The sequence below is a fragment of the Eptatretus burgeri genome, chromosome 16, assembly GCF_056783735.1.
Source record: "Eptatretus burgeri isolate ZD-2024b chromosome 16, Ebu_testis_v1, whole genome shotgun sequence".
NCBI classification, from domain to species: Eukaryota; Metazoa; Chordata; class Myxini; order Myxiniformes; family Myxinidae; genus Eptatretus; species Eptatretus burgeri.
The window spans coordinates 9,249,851-9,263,725 of record NC_140976.1 but is presented as its reverse complement, the minus strand read 5'-3'; the positions used below and the strand labels follow the sequence as shown (position 1 = coordinate 9,263,725).

Below are 13,875 nucleotides of genomic sequence, written 5' to 3'. Positions count from 1 at the left end.
GTTTGATACAGTCTTGGTTCGATTCCCGACCCAATTATAAACTCTGTTTGATACAGTCTTGGTTCGATTCCTGACCCGATTATAAACTCTGTTTGATACAGTCTTGGTTCGATTCATGACCCAATTATAAACTGTGTTTGATACAGTCTGGGTTCGATTCCTGACCCGATTATAAACTCTGTTTGATACAGTCTGGGTTCGATTTCTGACCCGATTAAAAGCTCTCTGATTGGTACAGTCTTGGTTCGATTCCCGAGCCGATTATAAACTCTGTTTGATACAGTCTGGGTTCGGTTTCTGACCCGATTAAAAGTTCTCTGATTGATACAGTCTGGGTTCGGTTTCTGACCCGATTAAAAAGTTGTCTGATTGATACAGTCTTGGTTCGATTCCCGACCCGATTAAAAACACTGTTTGATACAGTCTTGGTTCGATTCCCGACCCGATTACAAACTCTATTTGATAGTCTTGTTTCGATTCCTGACCCGATTAAAAACACTGTTTGATACAGTGTGGGTTCGATTCCCGACCGATAATAAACTCTGTTTGATACAGTCTGGGTTGGGTGCAGTGTGGGTTCGATTTCCAACCCGATTATAAGCAGGCCGTCTCGGTTTGATTCCCGACCCAATTATTAACTTTGATTTATACAGTCTGGGTTCTATTCCCGACTTGAGTATAACTCTCCGATTGGTACAAGCAGTCTGGGATCGATTCCCGAACCGATAATAAAGTGTAAGGAATCATAAAGATGTGATCCCGGTGTGTACTCAGGTATATCTAATGAACATCCAACAGAGGACCGACAACGTACCTGTGTAAGGAATCAGGATGTGATACCGGTCGGTACTCGGGTATGTTTAATGACCTCAGGGCAGGAACCTGTGAAACCGAACACCATGGATGACTGAAGCACGGGGGTGCAAGAACACCTGGAACCACCTTACCTTTAATCTCATCTTGGATCATCAGGTGAATCAGATATCATCATCTCATAATATAATGGGCATAAGCCTGGAAGTTCTAATACACTTTTCTCTGAACATATTCTGTTCATACTTCCAAAGTCTTCACGTTATGTTCTTCCATGCATTTACGCAGGTGATAGGAGGAGATTGCAACCATACTCTGTGCAGAGCGTTGGTGCTGCTCAAGCAGTCTCCATGACTATTGGGCACAATCCTGGACGGGTCGCCACTCTGACACAGTATACCAGCAAGCTGGCATTCATTTTATCGACCTCGAAAGGATGAGAAGCCAAGTTAACCCCACCTGGTATTAATTCAACAGCCGAGCGGGATTTGAACTCAGGACCCTAGGATCCAAAGCCCACCACCCGAACCATTAAGCCAATACCAGACATGCAGGTGATAGCGGATTCAAAAAACTCGAATTGCATAATATTCATAATATAATTATATAATGGGCGTATGTCTGGAACTTCGAACACACTTTTCTCCGAACATATTCTGTTCATACTTCCGAAATCTTAACATTATGTGCTCCATGTACTTATGCAGTTGATAGCGAATTCAAAAAAATCGAATATAGATAGAATTTTCAGAGTGAATCAATGACATCATAATCAGCAGCATTCGGCGGCAAACCGACGGCCGGTCCCAGATGACGTGCTTTACTGAACCAAGTCCATGAGTTCAGGACTTTGTTCCACTCAGAATTTACAGCTTTTATTCTGCCATATTGTTAATCTGTTAATGGAGGTAATATTAATGCTGGGTTTGTGTTTGATCAGTGAAATTAGCAATGGAAGAAAGTGAGGAATAAAATTTCTAAATTGATTGTTCAGGCCAAACAGCATTTCTATCATGATAGAGTTCGAAATCTCAAATCTTCAAACCCCGCAGAGTGGTACCGACAAATCTGGATAAGGATTGCAGGAGTCAGTTCCAACCCGACCACTGAATCACCCCCTCATGTCGACCTCGACGATGACCAGGCGATAAACAACTGCATCAACAACCACTTTGTGGAAATTGCGAAGGATGTTACTCCTTTAGATTGATCGACACTCATTTCTAGATGCACAGTAGAGGAACATGAAGTCCACCAAGTCCTAAAGCACATCAATCACAATATATCTTATGGTCCTGATGGAATCCCAGCCCGTTTGATTCGTGAATTTCCTTGTGAATTTCGTGCCCCATTCACGGATATCATAAATTCTTCATTTAAAGAGGAAACTGTTCCAGCACAGTAAAAAAAAAGGAACTATTGTCCCAATCCCTAAGACTTCCAGACCAGTTTGGAATAAACTCAGACCAATAACCTTGACTGATCACTTTGCCAAATTAGCGAAATCTTAACAACTCAATGGATACTCAGTAACATCAAAGACAATATTGATATCAATCAGTTTGGTTACTGATCAGGTTATTCCACTTCACACTACCTTGTAAAGTTGATGAATAATTAACACAAGCATGCTGATAAACAACGAAGTCACAGCTCGGTCGTTGTAACAGATTTTTCTCAAGCTTGTGATCTGATAAATCACAATGTGTTTGTAAAAAAGTTGATACAATGTGTGTCAGGCCGACCTTAATTGATTGGATATGTAGTTTCTTTGATATTAAAAAGAGCTCAATGTGTTAGATAAAAGGGTACCCTATCTGTAAATCGAGCCCTCAATGGAGGAGTACCACCAAATTCGGCTTATGTTCCTTTTTAATTTCTTGTTTATAAATACTTGCTTTTAAATGATTGCTTGCTTGTGTGTTTGTAATAAATAATTGTTTGGTGTTATTTCCAATCTGCCTCGGTTGTCTTTTCCTTTATTGTTCTGACACAGTGCGCAAGTCTCGTTAGACGGAAAGTTGTACCCCAATAATTTGCTTTGTTAGCCAGTGCACACTCACTGAAATGCTCGGCAGTAATCAGAGTGTACACTGAATGCACGTGACCCTTATTCGCTGGCCCTCCAGAGGTAAGGTATCATAGAAAGTAATATAACCCTGCCCAGATTTGCCGTTACCAATCCGTGTTCGTGGTTGCGGAGCAACCTGCCGGTGCATGGAGTTAACTGTGCCCAGCAGTGTCAGGACTGGACATTTGGCAGGGACCCGAGTGCTTCCCCTTGTGGCAAGCCTCAAACCCCAGATCCGTGACAATATCATCATGAAGCTGATCAAACACAAACCCATCATTAATTGATAGTAATTCATCAATGAATATAAAGATGTTTCCTCTCTTCTTGACAGACTTTAATGTATACTTTATTAACTCCCACAAATGCTTTATCTACCACTCTGTCCAATGCGGTTACGAGCTTGTTATGTGGAATGTTTGTACATAATGGGGAAAAAAAAAATCAGTTTGAGAAACATTTAGCCTTTCCCTTGTTATTAATGTTGTGGATGCTTTCAATTTTAGGTTTGGAATTTTCAATTCTCCAGAATTTCTTAATACCAGAATAAAACCTTGCCTTTTCATGGTAGTTTTCAAGAATTTATAAAATAGTTTCATCCAGTTCCATATGTAAAGCGAATCTGGCCAACTTGCGAGCAGGTGCCAACTTGCCCACCAAGCGAACGCGAGCAGTGTCCGTGCACTCAGTGCGAGATAGGCACCGATCAACCCAGGCAAGCTAAAAAAACTCATTGTTCAAAATGTATGCCATCCACGACCTTGGACTTTACTGAGATCATAGATGGAGACATTCCTTATAATCTGAGATGAACTTGAAAGCTACAATATCGATATTTTGGCTATTATTACGACTTGAACCTGGTTGGATGACAAATTTTCTCAATGACTGGCGGTAGCATGAACAGCTATTGTTCCTCAGTTCCTGTCATTTTTATCAAACTTTACTTTCTGGCAGGATTACTATGAGGCACAAATCTGTCTTGGAAAGGGCAATGTACAGTCTGTACTTTGATAATGGATCACTCGAGAGATTCACACAGCGATAAAGCCAAAATCAGTAATCTGTAGTGGTTCTTCCTGGAATTCAGTGTTCCAAACAAATCAACCAACGACGATGAACGCCACCATAATTAATACTATATTCAATCAGAAGGAATTGAGTACAAGAGGAAATTTCAAGTGCAATGCAAGAATGAAATAGAGACAATTTATGATCGGAAGATTTAAGCCAGATACATTGCATGAATTTTGCTTGCTTGTTTGTGTGCAAATAAATAGTTGTTACACTTTCAGATTTGTCTTGGATGTCCTTTCCTTCATTGGTCTGGAAAAGTGTGTTCATAATCGATAGCTGGGAAGTTTTTGTCCCACTAATTGGCTCTGTGGGTTAGCCAGCGCTGCACCCCCTGTTTAGCTTGGCAGTGCCATGGAGTTTGAGACTTAGTCACAAAAACAGACAAAGGGAGTGCCCTCAAGACCACCGTCCTTGATGTTGCTGGAAGATTTCTTCCATCACTCACCGAGGACAAAGAAGAATTTCATCACTCAAAGGACACTGGATACCATTGCCCAGAGTCGCAGGGCCAGGCTGAATGGCAGAGCTGAGCTGTTCAGGGAGCTGAGGTGTAAAACCATACGTACACGAAGGGTGGCCAAGGAGGCCTATTTGCGAGGAATCTATGAGGGGAGAGAGCATCACCTGTGGTCAAGTGATTCTCATCCTGCTTCCAGGGGAATTCATGCATTGCGTTCATCCAAGCCCATCCCTCGCAGGGTTTACCCTGGGTTTTAAAATGACTTGGGTAAAACTGCGAACATGTATAATTTTGTGGCCACGATGAGTGGGCACGGGGGGGGGGCAGAGCGGGGTCTCCCCCCTTTCACTTTCGGGGGGGGGGTCTGGGGTTTCTCCCCCAGGGAATTTAGCAATTTTAGATGCTCGTAGGTGCATTCTGGGGCATTCTGATCATGCAAGTAGAGACACAATTTGTATCTTGGCATCACCAATTTTGTAAAAAAAATTCTCACTTACAACATATCTTATATTTAACATGTATGTATCTTCACCATACATATTTAAAATCTATTTTTTTTTAATTTAAAAGCTGTTTTGGCGGCCAGAAATTGACTTAGGCGGCCGCCCAAGTGAGCCCTCTGGATGGAAAATACTGCCATCGGTGTACTGCAGTTAGAGTAGAGGGTGGTGGGCGCTTGACAGGGGAGTCCAAAGTGAAGGCCTGCTGGGCCGGCTACTTTGAGCGGTTGTACCAGGCTGATCCACCAGCTTTCGAGATGGATATCAGGGGTGTTACAATCTCCATTGCAGACCCTCCAATCAACTGTGGTCCACCTTTGTTTGTGGAAACACAGGTTGGGGTGAACCGGTTGAAATGTGATAATGCTCCAGGAATCTGTGGCATCCATGCTGAACTTCTCAAGGCTGGTGGAAATGCTTCATTTGTGTCGTTGCATGCAGTTCTGTGCTCTGCCTGGGACACAGGCATCATCCCAACTGACTGGAAGAGGGGCCTTGTTGTCCCTCTCTGGATAGGGAAGGGTGATCGACAAGACTGCAACAACTAACGAGGGGTGACGCTGCTTTGGGGGTGCCAGCAAAACGGATCGATCTGATGTCTGAATAATACTCTGGTACTGAGAGTGCTGTGAGATGTGGTGGTACCATCTCTGACTTATTTCCACTTGTTATTGGAGTTCGTCAGGGGAGTGAACTGACACCACACTTTTCAACACTTGTATGGAATGGATTCTGGGGAGGATGTCGGAGAGATCAAGCTGCGGTGCATCGTTTGGGAATGTCAAGATCTCAGACCTTGATTTTGCAGATGATGCAGTCATCTTTGCAGAGACTTTAGATATCCTTTTGGGGCCCTCGAGGTGCTGAATGAGGAGTCAAAGCCACTGGGATTACAGGTTTCCTGGGTCAAAACTAAGATCCAGGATTTCAACAAGCGGTGTCCAACAAGTGGTTGCTGAGAGAGACTCAAATGAGATTTGTTACCTTCATAGTCCGTGAGCATCAGCTGCGGCTGTCTGTACATGTGGCTCACTTTCCTGACACTGACCCTGCTCACCAGATTCTCTCAGCGAGGGAGCCTTGTGAGTGGAGGAGGCCAATGGGCCAACCATGTGCCTCATGGTTGAAGCAGGTTGATCAGCATCTCAAGAAGATGGGGATGGGCCAGGCATCTGCCGAGGGATGGCCAGACGGAGGCCACTGGAGTACCGGCGGAAAGTGGATGCAGCGACACACTGCTCCAACACATGCTCCCATTCCTGACCTGACCTTTGGGGTGACAGGAGAGCAAGTCTGTGAGCCATGAGTGGAGATGTCCTTGAATACCATCGGAAGAGAGTTTGGTGAGAAGGGCCGGCTGCCAGACCATAACAAAAGCACACTATATGTAGAGGAAGATGGCTCAGATTTCATGTCTGGCATTGAGGATCTCCATCCATTGTTGGGGGAGCAGAATCAGCATATCCAGGGTAGAGTGACCTGGTCTGAATCCAAATTGATGATCGTAAAGCAAGCCATTGGAGAAGAGGAAGGATTTATGGTTGAAGCGATGATGGATTCCGCAACTTTGCTGATGATTGGGAGAAGGCTGATTGCTCTGTAGTAGTCAGGATCTATTTTTGCACCATTTTTATGCAGAGCGGTAATGATTGCTGATTTCGAAGCAGATGGCATATGACCTTGAGCAAATGAGAGGGTGAATAGAACAGAGAGAGGGTGAGCAAGAGCAGCAGAGCAGGTTTTTAGGACACGTGGGCTGATGCCATCTGGACCGGTTGCAGAATCTGATTGGAGGTTTGACTGCAAGCTCTCCACCTTGTCAGGAGAAAAGGACACGGAGTTCAGGAACCACTGGGTGTGACTGGGTAAGGTGGGTACAGAAAGTGATGGGTTTTGGACACAAGATTTAGATGCAAACACCGAGTTTAGGCATTCAGCCTTTTCATGTGTAGTTTCAGCTGTGCGGCCGTTTGAGGTAAGAGAGGGGATGGAGGGGGACCATACACCAGAAGCTGACTTAACTAGATGCCAACAGGATTTGGAGGAGGGAGACAGGTTTGAGAGTTTAAACATGTTGTTTTCTGGCTCTACCGAGGTCAACATACACTTGTTCTGAGGTTTTTGGAAGGAACTGAGATTGCCTTCATTTGGATTTTCTTTCCATGCCACATTCCAGTTAATCCTTTTATTTTCTCTTTAATTTGGTCCTTTTCTAAGGAATACAAGTAAGTACAAAAGTAATCCCTTCTCCCTCCCCTCACTCATTCCCTTCTCCCTCCCCTCACTCATTCCCTTCTCCCTTCCTCACTCATTCCCTTCTCCCTCCCCCCTCTCATTCCCTTCTCCCTCCCATCACTCATTCCCTTCTCCCTCCCATCAGTCATTCCCTTCTCCCTCCCATCACTCATTCCCTTCTCCCTCCCATCACTCATTCCCTTCTCCCTTCCTCACTCATTCCCTTCTCCCTTCCTCACTCATTCCCTTCTCCCTCCCCCCACTCATTCCCTTCTCCCTCCCATCACTCATTCCCTTCTCCCTCCCATCACTCATTCCCTTCTCCCTCCCCTCACCCATTCCCTTCTCCCTCCCCTCACCCATTCCCTTCTCCCTCCCCTCACTCATTCCCTTGTCCCTCCCATCACTCATTCCCTTCTCCCTCCCATCACTCATTCCCTTCTCCCTCCCCTCCCTCCCCTCACTCATTCCCTTCTTCCTCCCCTCACTCTGTTCCCCTCTGTCCCACTCCCCTCCCCTTCTCTCACCGATCTGCATCGTTCACGACCAAAAATGGTGACGAAAATGCATTTTACCTTTTAAAAACTATCCGTACGATTTTCTTCCCTGTTTTTTGAAACCGGGTCTTAAACCATCTGAACCAAGATGGAAAATGAAATTGGATGTCGAATTTGAGTTGAGATGAAGCTTTGAGTCGGAAAATGCAAGCCTCACAAAAGAGGCCTCTGGAACCTTAAACGTACATGGAGTATAGAAACAGACGAACACACTCAAAGCTCCTTTTATAGTGTGGGGAAAAAAATCCACCATAACCACACTGGGTGGTGAAATGGTGAGAGGTTCTTCTCTAAATCTGGGAGGTCAGTGGTTCAAACCTTGACTGAGTGAAACCAAAAACTTAAAAAATGGTATTTGTTGCTTCCTTGCTTGAAGTCAACCATTTAAAAGGTTTGAGAACGTTTAGAAAGGTCAAACAATGCTGGGAAAGCAATGGCAAACCACCCAGGATAACCCTTGCCAATGAAGTGCTTCGTCCACTCCATGATGAGTGCAGTACATCAAAATAAAAACATCATAACCTAAACTGTACTCCCTTGGTTAGTTATTAAACCTGATGGATTGTTAACTCTTAACTAACATACATACTTCGTCTTTTCAAGACAAGACATTTTAATCACATTTATTTCAAGGCACAAGGGAATATAAAAAAGTTTCTGGTTAATAAACATGAGAAAACCACGATCTTTGGCATGTTCCTTTACATGTGGAATATTTCATACACCATCTTTGTCATATTAAAACATTTTCTCGGAAAATACTGATGAATTATTTATAAAATAGTTCCTGTAAACAACGAAGAATGCAGCTGAACCTGAAAGCTTTGTCTGCTCGAAATTGGAATCCGAAACCACACCTGTTGAGACTCCGATCGTGCATGTTCATCACCAGAGGCATAACTACCAGCATTTTTTTTTTAACCTTAACAAGTTAAAACCTGAAATATGATGAATGATTCACAGTGTGAGCTATTTGTTACAATGCTCTTTGTGTCATCCCACTGTTCAGTTCTCCCAGAACCGAAACGTGTGTCAAGAGGCAAAGAGAAACATGGGTTACATCAGGAGAAAGGGGCGACATGAAGGAAGGAATAAATGTTGAGGATTCTGTGTGGGGAGAGATTAGAGATTGTAAAAACAGTAAGATCCTGGTAGGATGCTTTTATAGGGCTCTGGGTGGGAAGGAAGAGGAGGAAGGAGGTGTACATGAAGAATGTAAAATAATTTAAGAATTATGGGGGATTTTAACTTGTCAGGGATAGATTGGGTCCAGGAACAGGGAAAGGGCAGAGTGGATGAGGATTTCCTAGTTTTAGTCCAGGATTGCTTTTTAACCCAGTTTGTAGATAAGCCCATGAGGGGGGAGTGCAGTGTTAGACCTCCTTTAATGGAACGATCCCAATATGGTGGAGGAGGTGAAAGTCGGGGAGCATTGAGGAGCAAGTAACCATAATTTTGTGTGTGCAAAGATTTTGTTAAGGGTTAGAGTTCAGGATAGTAGGGTAAGGCTATTAGATTTCAGGAAGGTAAACTTTGAGGGTATGAGGAGAGAATTTGGTGATGTAGATTGGGAGACTCTAACAACAGGACAATCAGTATCAGAGAAATGGGAAACCTTCAAGGACCAAATGTGTAGAGTGCAGAGTAAGTACATTCCAATGAGGTCTAAAACTAGAAGTAGAAAGAGACCAGTGTGGTTGAGTCATGAGATAAGGAAGACTATTAAGGAGAAGCAAAAAGTATTTATTCGGTTTACAACAACAGGACTGGAGTTATATTTATATCACTATCAGAGTAAACAGAGGCAAGTGAAGAAAATAACTCGGCAAGCCAAAAGAGAGTACGAGAAGGACATGGCTAAGAATATTAAACATAATAACAAGGCTTTCTTTAAACATACCAGGGGAAAAGAACAGGTTAGGACCAGTTGGGGGCAAAGAGGAATAGCACCTGGAGAGTGGTTAGTGATGAAAGTGAGATGGCAGGCTTATTAAACAGGTATTTTTCTTCAACTTTTACACAAGAACAGTCAGGAGAATTACCAAGAGCTGAGAGTATCGATCAAGGAGGTGAGGAAGGGCTTTTACAGAAGATCCAGGTTGGAGTGGAGGAAGTAAAGGAACAGCAAAGTAATCTAAGAGTAGATAAGGCTCCGGGTCCAGATAATATGCACCTGAGAGTATTGATGGATGTGGCTGAGCAGGTAAGCGAGATGTTAACGGATATTTTCAATAGTTCCTGGAGTCAGGAGAGGTACCGAAGGATTGGACAGGAGCAAATGTATCACCATTATTTAATAAAGAATACAGAGAGAATTGGGAAACTATAGACCTGTGAGTTTGACTTCAGTTGTGGGGAAGGTGATGGAGACATTAATTCAGGACCAGATGAGGAACCATTTAAACAAATACAAACTAATTTAAGGTAGTCAGCATGGCTTTACCAAAGGTAGTGCCTGTTTAACAAATCTTTTAGAGTTCCATGAAGCAGTGTCTGGGTGGATGAGGGAAAGGCAGTGGACATAGTATATCTAGAATTTAAGAAGGTACAAGTCTGAAGACGACGATGGTTCATGAGCGGTATTTAACGATGTTGATTGTTTCAAAAGTCAAGGATGAGACAATGTGATAATGTATGACCAAGTTATAAAAATGATCAACATGATGTGGTACGAGTGACAGGTTATTAGCTGCAAAATGTCGAAAACCCGGTTTCGTTCAACAACTTTAAAAATTTTACCTTTGCATAACCTTTAAAGGTCACAAAACAATGTTGTAGACATTACAATAAGGAAACAGGAAACGTGCTATAGCTTAATGGAGTTACTTTGTCGAAGAAGGTCGAAAACCCGGTTCGATTCCCACAACTTTGAAAATTTGACCTTTGTGAACTTTAAAGGTCAAAGGTCAAGGATTATGACCTTTGGTGCAAAACTTCCTCTGGAACATTCCAGGAACAATATAACGTCATATTGGCTATATGGCATTTCGCACTCCTCGGATTATCCATACTTTGATGACATCAGCGTAAAAACAAACTTTAAGGGGACGCCACGGGCAAGGTGTTTGAGATAGAGCAAAATGGTTTCATGACTTTAGGTGGGGAATGTCCTCAAGATTATGCATAAAAACTATTGTCATCCCAGCTCTCAAAGGTTGGGCGGTCGTAAGATTTTTATGTCAAAATTCGAAATTTTCTAAGTTCGTGACCTTGTGACCTTGAACTTGGGACGAAAATGAAAAATCGAGCTCTGTGTGGCTATGCAGGTGCCATTGGGCTAACCAAATACCGAAACCCCTGCCAGATTCGACAAACCCCCTCGGGCCTAGGAGAAGATGCAAATCGAAATTGGCTACCCCCTAAAAACACAATTCGCAATTTTCTAAGTTCGTGACCTTGTGGCCTTGACCTTGGGACGGAAATGAAAAATTGAGCTCTGTGGGGCTATGCAGGTGCCATTGAGCTAACCAAATACCAAAACCAAATAGGTCTCCCTGGAAAGGTAGTAGCAGTAGAAATAATAGATAAGTTTAAATTTTAATTCGATATGTATCTGGAAGTTATGGAGGGGTATGGGGATGTTGACAAGACTTTGAGGTAGTTTGAACACTGATGGGTGATTGTGTGCATGTGTACCGAGTGCTGTTGATGGGGGTCTCGTCAAGGGGGGGGGGGGGGGGTTGTTTGGTTGATGTTGTGTGTTTTTAACCAATCCCATGTCCCGCCCCCTGTGAGGAAGAAAAAATAAATACAAAAACTAGACACTTAAAAAAAAAAATCGTTCATTATTTAAAAACATTTTTTTGTATTTTCTTCCTTTAATCTTGTGTCGATGGGTTGGTGTGGGGTTTGTGCAGGTATGATGGGCTGAATGGCCTCCACCTGTGCCAGATTTCCTTGCTGATCTGCTCTTCTTCTAATTCTTCTTCTTCTTCTTCTCACTCTCAAAGTAATCAGCAAAGAAACTTTCTATCCTCTATCATATCATTTTCCCATGACTTTTAATATGTTACTAGATGACCTGTGAACCCGTTGTGACAGCGGTTGATGAAAAAAATCATTTGAAGAAAAAAAAAAGATAGCTCCAGCAAACTAGACCGCTGAGGTTGTTTACATTGATCAAATACTCGCAAAGAGTACTTGACTGAATCGGGAATTGATTTTTAAAAAAAAATTTTGTTGCCCGATTTGAACGAAACTTGATACTGCACACCGCAGGAGAATGGTGAGTAAGGTGGCCCTAAAATGTTTGCGCTTGCATGTTGGCTGTATTTCAGGAACAGATATATATATATATATATATATATATATATATATATATATATATATATATATACATATACATATATATATAAAATATAAAGCTCTTTCTCACCACTGTCTGACCCACTCACTCACTGATATTCCAGATCGGTATCTTCCAGGTTACGGAGAAAGCTGGAATTTTGTGTGCCAATGGACATTGAAACTGGTACACCATGAAAATAAAAAAAAAATCACGTAATTGTCAGACAGCATCCAAAAATGAAAATAAATAAATGAAAAAAATGTAGGTGAGCGACCTGAGAAAAAGGGGAAGCACAGTAATTTTGTTTGCCAACGGACATCAAAGCTAATACACAAGCAAAAATCACCTAACCATTCGAAAGCATCCGTAAATGAAAATATAAATAAATGAAAAAAAAAATCAAACACAGGCGAGTGACCTGAGACGATGGGGAAGCACAGTTCGTATGCTTACCCAATGTCTAAGCACACCCCGCTTATGTATGTGTGTATATATGTTACATATATAAATATATATAAAGCTGAAATTTTGCGTGCCGATGGACATCAAAGCCGATACATACACCGGGAAAAAAAAATCACTGAAACATTGGAAAGCATCTGCAAATGAAAATATAAATAAACAAACAGACAGAGAGGAGTGAAAACATACCTACCCTCCATCACCTCTGGTGGTGAAGGTAACAAACAAACCGACAAAAAGGGGTGAAAATATCACCTACTTCACCTTCGGTGGTGGAGGTAACAAACCCAGAAACACACAAACATCGGTCCATGAATTATAGTGAGGATGTTTTTGTCCAGCGGCTCCATTGGAATAACTTGAGCCAAAACAGATCACATCGTGTAAGGTATTTGTTGGAGTGAAGTAACATGAAAATCCGTCCAACAAAAAGATGGCATCATGGAACACGACCCACGGAACCCACCAACATAGGGCCCCGTACCTCATCATAGACCCCTGGGGAAGGTTGGGATCACATCCGCGATCATCTCAGGAATAAAAACCTTCGATCATGTTATTTTGTTCTTCTCTAATAAATTGATATTAAAATGTTCACCTGGAATCTCCAACGAGTGAGAAATTATTTTATTATTAACTACAGTTCGTGAAATGTTTGTTTTACTTTTAAACATTCCTGAACCACTCGATGGATGAATCTAAAATTTATTTAAAATTTAAATATTTGAAATCTGACTTGATCCACCAAAATCCCTAAAACTTGCACTTTATGGTGGATGAAGACCCCAAATCTCTGTATAAATGTGTATGGACGATGGAGTAGTGGAAGTGATTGATGCTCAAACATACCAGTCCTGGGATAATTAACCCTCTTCATGTAAACTTAACTACACACTGACGGGTTTCAAATCCACAACCCTTCCACTAACCAAGAATACCAGAACGGATCCTGCATGACACCATGGTACACTGTGGTATCAGTCCGACTACAACCGACCGAGGTAAACAGTCATGAGAAGAGAAACGTGAGTTCTTCACTTCGTACAACATTAATCAAACTTTTCATCTTATCACGACCTCAATATCATCACGTCTTCACAAACAAATATTCACTTAATAAATCAAATAAAACAAAACAAAACAAAACAAAACAAAACAAAAAACAAAACACGTACCGTGCACCGCTCAGGTCGCCGGCTCGGAACCACCAAGGGAACGATAATCTCATGGGCGTGAATTGGTTGACAACATGACGTCACATAGACTGGGTGAGTCCACGTCACGTGACTGGGATATGGGCGGGAAAAAATGGGACCCAAGCCAAGAGAGGGTGAGGTTATGTCGGTGCATTCATATTTCCTCTCATTCTCTCTCTCTCATTCTCTCATTCTCTCATTCTCTCTCTCTCTCTC

At 42.4% G+C, this 13,875-nt stretch overlaps 1 protein-coding gene across 7 annotated transcripts in view; it reads right to left on the bottom strand.

Annotated features, from left to right (window-relative positions):
- The window catches only part of LOC147010459 (uncharacterized), a 153,681-nt gene that overhangs the window by 56,765 nt on the left and 83,041 nt on the right, over positions 1-13,875 (bottom strand). For 2 of the 7 annotated variants that reach the window (XM_085858783.1, XM_085858784.1), the window contains exon 2: positions 13,639-13,750. The exons of the other annotated variants lie outside the window; for them this stretch is intronic. The gene's annotated coding sequence lies outside the window, so the exon portion shown is untranslated. The remainder of the gene's footprint in view (positions 1-13,638; positions 13,751-13,875) is intronic. 7 annotated transcript variants of the gene reach the window in all.